The 7182-nt window shown below is 42.6% G+C and overlaps 1 long non-coding RNA gene across 1 annotated transcript; it reads right to left on the reverse strand.

Moving 5' to 3' along the window:
- Positions 1 to 81: 81 nt before the first annotated feature.
- LOC124302726 (uncharacterized) lies at positions 82 to 6739 on the reverse strand. Its single transcript, XR_006907762.1, has 4 exons — positions 6440 to 6739; positions 2121 to 5899; positions 1632 to 1852; positions 82 to 1332 (listed from the first exon to the last, which is right to left on the reverse strand). It is a non-coding gene; the product is annotated as an uncharacterized LOC124302726 (long non-coding RNA).
- Positions 6740 to 7182: the final 443 nt, after the last annotated feature.

The following is a 7182-nucleotide window of genomic DNA, read 5'->3' on the forward strand; positions in this document are numbered from 1 at the left end:
GTAGCAATAAAGTTGACCCCGGTAAATTTTTCACGTTCGTTTGATCGTCCGTCTCCGGGAAAAAAATATTCTTATAATCTGAGACGATTCAATTTATCGATATTACACTTTCTCTCATCCGTCAGTCATGAAATCATAGCGTGTAGCTCAGCTCCGATTTATTGCGACCTGAAGGTACATACGCCGAAAAGTCTGTGTCATAAATTTTCCACATCGGATAATTTTTTTTTCACTTGTTTTCAACTTACTACGTAACGTAACTAATTACGTAACTTAAGCAGATACACACTAAAACCCTCGTTCACTCCAGAAAAATAAAAGAAAGATTATTATAATTACCTGTATCTAATATAGATACGAGAATCAAGCTTATCGATCCTTCACCTTTACCAGATCGGTTCGCACCACTGTCGATGACGTGTTTACGCTTTGCTCACCCCTGCGTGTCGCGGTGTTGGATTTACAAGTTACAGATTGATTAATCACGATTACAGTCCCTTGGAAATATTGCTCGTTCTACGTCAGAAAGTGTCGCGAAAAGAAGTAATATCGAAGGATATGGCAATGAAGAGGAAAAGAGATAGATAAAATGAATATGAAAATTAGCATCTTGATTAATTATTTCTCGCATTGTGAAGCAGGCAAGAGTGACAGCGTTTAATCGTGTATGCGAAGCACTGTCTGCAGAATTTCTGATGGTATGCAAAATACCGGCAATAAAAATGGCAGGCACACCAAAGTAGGTACGCAAATATACATATATATTTAGTGAAGGCTGGACTTCAATTTGGTGAAAAAAATTTCTGCTATTCTTGCCTCGCCCCCCCCTACCCCACCTTCCGTCAGACTTGGAAGACTTTGCTATCATTCTACAATGTGTTCGCAAGTGAGTAAATTTAGATTGGGATCTTTGATTCACTTTTTTCTTCCCCCGTTAATTACCCGTCTTCTTTTTCTTCGTTTCTATTCGGTTCCATCACTCGGAAGGTAGAATTAATGGTAGATTAGTAATTCATCGAATGCAATTCGAGAGCCTCGTATAATGGTTCTTTCAATCGCTTCATAGAATGAGAGTGCGCAGGGAATTGAAAGACCACTGGGACATACATATTGGAAGTTGATTAGAAAAGCAATTTCAATAGGAAGTGACTCTAAGAAGTTCTTTTCCTTCCAGGCCGACGGATGCTTCCTTTTTGCCAGGCGAACGATGAAATCGTTAGAATAACGACAGGGTTAGATTGCGTATAGGTGAGCTTCTGCCCTGCAGTAAGCTACACGGAATTTCAAGAGCAATCGATACGCTGCTCTCTTAAATTGATGCCACCTCGTTACCTGGTTGAACAAAAACATAAGTCTTAGCTTAAGCTGTTGCGACAAGCCGAATAAATCTCTAGTGTTCCCGATCAATATAGTTTTACAGTATAAGAATGGACCTGCCTCAAAGTCAGTCAGCAGTCGGAAATGTACGCGTGTTTCTCGTCGATTCATACTCGGCGGTATCATTTTTACTTATTACAATCGCACATATGACATGCATCCCTCATTCATTATACTTGAGTGATACTTGAAAATGGGAAAGCTCGATGACTCTTCTGCGCCCACCAGCGTGTGCAATTTTAATTAATAAATACCTTTTTGCTTCCTTTTCACCGCCTAATTCTAATTAAACAGCCCGCATCAGTTGCGGCGACAAAAGCAACCGTATCCGAGCAGTTCTTGTTGACTTGGGTCATATTCACGGGGTGAAAGCGTACAGAGTTTTCCGAAGCAACCGTTTATCGCAGCGACTCTCCAAGTCAGCCTGATTTCTAAGATTCTTTGACGAGGTCAAGCGCTAGCGATGGCAACCAAGCTAAAAATAATCGAACATGACTCGATTAAATCGGTAAAAATTAATCGATAGATCGATTATTTGGTATTTTTGTGAAACGGTGCATTTGAAATCAAAATCTAATAAATTCCATGGCGGAAAGTTTTTTTTTATAATTTCTAGTTTCATTCGAAACATTTTTCAATTTCGGGTAAAGATATTTATTTATCTTTCACTGATTGCGAGGAAAAATAATCGATTCAATCGAAAGCTGATTATTTTTGGTCATTCTTAATCAGCCGCTGCTTACGATGCTCTGGTTAACGGCCGACGTGGTCACGTTGCCGAAGGAAGAAAATTAAACTATGGCGCAGTGATACTGGTCTGAATCCGCATTGCTTTGTGCGTCTCCGATGTTTTCTTCTCAACTGTTATTTCACCGTCTTTCGAGGCGAGATTCTCTCTCTCTCTCCGGAAAATACGAAGAGTAAGAGATTCGATCAGCGACCGCCGGATTGATGCAAGCCCCGGGAGACACTGAAACAATATTACTCGACTTCACTTCCGACCCTGCGCTGCGGTATCGTAATTCTCATACACCGGGACGTTGATACTGCTTCCGATGCAAGGGGCTACGTGTCCTGGTTCATCGCACTTTTTACCTGTAACATCAAGCTCAGACTTGTCGTAAAGTTCTTCATTCGCTCGCTTTCGTTTATTCGGAATTGAAAAATGAAACAACCGGAACAAGCAAATTTAAGTATCATCCGCACAGTGTACGCCAGAGTCGTAAACTAAACTAATTATTGGCGAATACAAAAGTTACCGTAAATTAACTGACGACAGAAGTTAGTTTAATTATGTGTCTACTACGTGAATCGTAATTTAATACAGAGCGATGCAGAGGCTGAAAATATTAACTCGTTTTCGTTTGTGAAAGCATGGCCAGTTAATTTGTAACGAATGAATATTGACCCGGAAAGTTATCGCCAACTATCGCTTCGTTCGGTACAATATACACGTGGAACTACGTGCATGCAAAATGGTAAGTATTTTAGCTTTTACGTAGACAAGTGTATCGCCGAGGACAGCTTCTACCTAGAATATTATAGATTCATTGCCATGTGTTCGGGATATATAACTTTCGGATAAGACGATACGGTGCTAAAAAAGCTTTCAAAAAATTAGGTTACATTAAACTGGCGAGCTCACCGGCTGCATCGCTGATGGAACCGATGGATGTTGAAAATTGTTCGACTCGCTCGGAATTTTCATGCACACATGCATGCGTGGATTCTGTATTTTCGCAAAGAATGTAACGTATGGCTAAAAAAAATTTTGTGGAAGCTTCTTAGTTGGTCGGAAAGAAAGGTCCCTTCTATTTATGGGATACTCGTTGTTTTTCCGTTCTTCTTGGTCATTCTAATCGTTTGAAAATCGGCAAAGTATGAAAAGGCTGATTTGTTAACTAGCGTGTAATAGGGACGGGAAAAAATGAGCTTTCAATCGAAATTAGATAGGAAACATCCATCCCATCGAATGAAAATATGAATACAGTAAAAATCCAACGAATTCCGATCACTTAATAATACAAGTTTATTATTTATTCGAAACGCGTGTTTCCCACGGTTTTAAAATTGCGGATGATTGGCAACTGGCGCACGTGAAGGGGTGCTTGTTCACTCAGCCAATTACTTCTTTAAAAGCTTTTTTGGTACGGAAGCCGTACGCTTCCGCCCTCGCGGAAGGTACTTCAGCACTTTAGAACTCGATGATTTATGAATTTGAAGTACCTCAAACTTTCTCCAACGACCGTACTAAACGCTTTAATGTATGTATATCCGAGGCTTTTCTTGCCGTACTGCAACCTAGGGTTAAGAAGTTTCTCTATACATTCACAACGTCGTCAGTAAATAATTAAACTGTGTTATTTTTCTTATAGCGCTGTACGAGCAGTAATAAAGTCGGATTCGCCTTACGATTAGCGAGCGATTCTCACGATCTTATCGTTTGACGTTAAAAGTATATGAAACAACAGACGACAGGTTTAATGAAAAATCTGTACCTATCTAAACGGGAGAGACAGAAGAAGCGCATCGTATAAATGCGGCTGTTCAAAAAGGCATGAATAAGTCGCTTTGCTGCTTTCATAATACACGTATCTCGGCGAGACGATGCCTTTTTGCGCCGCAGTCACGACGAAATGCGTCTTTTCTATTCACATGTAATATAAATTACGCCGTGTTCATTAAGACCCTTCGATAATATCGCAAAAAACTTGTACACCAATGTATAACTCCACTTTTGCGTCTGCGAGCAGGATTCGCCTCTTTCTCTCTCGCTCTCCATCCGCAGTATCAGGGTGATAATATTACTTTAACTTTTAAATTAAAAATAAATCCTCAGAGGATCACTTTACGCAGGGATTGACTCAACTCATCGCCCCACCTCCGACACGCGGATCAATTTGCACGCCCGATTTCCTCCTGAATGCGCACTCACCCGCGCGTGTAACCAGACAACTTACCTTCACCTCCCCAGCCTCACATCCCCCTGGATCTGGTTTGCGCTTTAATGCTCTAAAAACGACATGGGACTTTAACCGAATTAGCGTTTACCCGCAATGATCACCATTGCTCATATCACGTGTCGGTGGTGCCGATCACTCGTCGGTAGGTATTACTATAGCCATTCGCCTGGCCGCAACTTACTCGATGAGTAAGTTGTACAAAGGAGATAAATAAGTGCAACAGCTTTGCAGTCGAACAAATATGTATAGTATCTCCGGATTGAATAAATGGAAAAGATTTTCGGCGAATTTCCTTCAAACATCGAAGTACCGACGAATGGAAGTTCAGAGTGGAACAAAGATGAAACAAGGTTTTTTTTTATCACACGTGCATGAAAAGTGAGGTTTTGCGTAGCAAACCAGCGAAATGAAGTTAGTCAATTTCGTCTTAGCGTTGTAAATATAGGTTCGCGCAAGCACAGTCCACAATTGCTTTACTTTCGTCCCTGGGAAGGAGAAATTGACCACTCGCATTCCGCAAAACTGCCGCGCAAAGCCTAACCACTCGTTTCATTCGTTTGTTATAAAAACTGTCCCGTGTGACTCGGTAGCAAAAGTTGGGGATGATCTCAACTCGTGTGATCGTTTGAGGCGCGCATTTCACACTCGTCGCAACCGTCAGCTTTCCTCCCTTGTCACACAATATACTATTGTCTCACCATACACTCGGCGTGGAGAAAAGTCACGGAGGTGGCTTTCCCATTGGCTCGCAAGTGTCTGCGCGTTACAAGTCGTACGTGATATCTGCGCGTTTGCCTGTGTTTGCGTGTGTTTATTATAGGCGACGCGGAAGGCGGGGAGTAAGGAGAGGAGTACTTCCGGTGCGCTTTCGCGTCCCTCTGGAGAGTGCTTTGATGTCGAGCATGACTGAACCGTAAGCAGCGAACGTAGCGAATCTGAGTGCGAACGGAAGGTTGAATGTCGAAATTGTGCACATCGAAGGTAAAGAATAATCAACGGGTTGGCTGGCGAATGCGGGACAATTCGCAATTCGACGAGGTGAACGGAGCATTGAGGGTGAAATTGGTTTCGAGATTAACGCTTGAGGCCTGCCTCCCGTGTCCTCGATTACCGTCAAATTCGACTTTCAATTTATCGCGGACCGTTATTCAGCCTTGCACCATCGAAATAGCTGGCGATTTATATTTTACGGGGGACTAAGCGCAGCTCTTCGAACCCAGAGATTGTGCCCTTAAATACGTATATTCCTCGGCGAGAATGGCCATTTTACGCGTATGCAGATAAGCGGCGGCGCCGCTGCAGCTTTAGAGGAAAAGTTCTGGCTGCTGCTTTCAACGTTCGCCATTTTCCACTGTACCTACGCTATTACCACTGCATATATACGACAGATATATAGCACGAACGTTTAAAGTTTACGCGTACAGATATTACACATCGTAGATCTTTCAGCTCTCTCGTCTTCATGATTCGACGCAGCGTCAGCTGTTGCTGTAATTTCCTCACATCCCTCGGCTGCTTCGCTCGCAAGCCTTTTCGATGAAAATCCGTGTTCGCGAGATCTGGAAACATCGTTTTTATTTTTTATCTTTTTTTGTTACAGACGGGTGAGATTTGCCGAGTTTGGATAGTCGGAAGTTAGTTTGAGCGAACTTCAGACTCGTGCGTTTAATTCGCGATTAGACAGGTAATCAGACATTACACCGTTGCCAACTAGTTAAATAATTCGGCATGATTTCACACGCCACTCGTCGAAGCGTGGAGTAATCAGCGGGACTTGATACGGTACGTAATTTTCCTTATCTTCCTTCATATTCGCCAACCAAAGTCTTGAGGGGTGAAGTTAATCCAGCGTTCGGGCTTTAATACCATCGCACAAGAATTTAACCAACAATATTTCAAACTCTACTACCGCAACAATAATAACACGTATAACAAGATTCTTCAGAAATTGCGCGCAAAGGGTTGAAGTTCATTGCAGAGACATTGAATCCAGCGTTGCACGTAATTGCAATTCTGGAATACGGAGTGTGGCGACGTTATACGATACTCGCGATCTTATAAAGAGACGAATTGCATGCCGAAAAACCAGAGTTACTTACCTCGATCCGTTCGCAATGGTCGGTCTTCCTCCATTTGGCGTGCGGAGTCGGGGTCCGTTGATCTCAATTATCGCCCCCGTTTCCCATTTCCTCGTCTTTAGCGTTATTACAAATTGCCGACGACGAGTTCGAGATCGATCGAAGAGTTTGGCTGCGGTTGTGCTGTGCGAAAATCACTTGCGCCTTAATTAGCTCATCGGGAATTATTAATCTGGAATTTGCGTTCGGTTGGCTGAGACTCGGAACAACGGAATGCTTACGCTTTAAAGCAGCTTTAACGCGTCGACGTATAACGACCCTCGCAAGTTCACAAAGCGCGTACGGCATGTATAATATAACCGAGCGATAGTCCAGTTATAGAAACGAGTTTTCAAATGAGGCGCGATGATAATACCCTGCGCACAATGACGCCAGAAAGCAAAAAAGCGATTTATCCCCGAGGCGAGAACAACACGCCGCGTCAACGATTTTCTGAATAATTTATTACTCACGGTTACGTAAACCTTTGTAAACCGGTAATTCGGACAGATTACATAACAGGCATTCACAGCTCTATCGGTGCACCTGATTTTATTTTTCCCCATTTATTTTCAAGCGCTTTTCCGCGCTGATAAAGCTGCGGGTGGGTGGGTGCAAGTTATCTATATAAAGCTCAGAGTTCTGATAGAAAACTCTCCCAAGCACTCTCAGCGTGTGCATATACACGTGCGTAACGTGTGTATGTATACGCTGAACATACATGG

The sequence above is a fragment of the Neodiprion virginianus genome, chromosome 4 (assembly GCF_021901495.1).
Source record: "Neodiprion virginianus isolate iyNeoVirg1 chromosome 4, iyNeoVirg1.1, whole genome shotgun sequence".
Taxonomy (NCBI): Eukaryota; Metazoa; Arthropoda; class Insecta; order Hymenoptera; family Diprionidae; genus Neodiprion; species Neodiprion virginianus.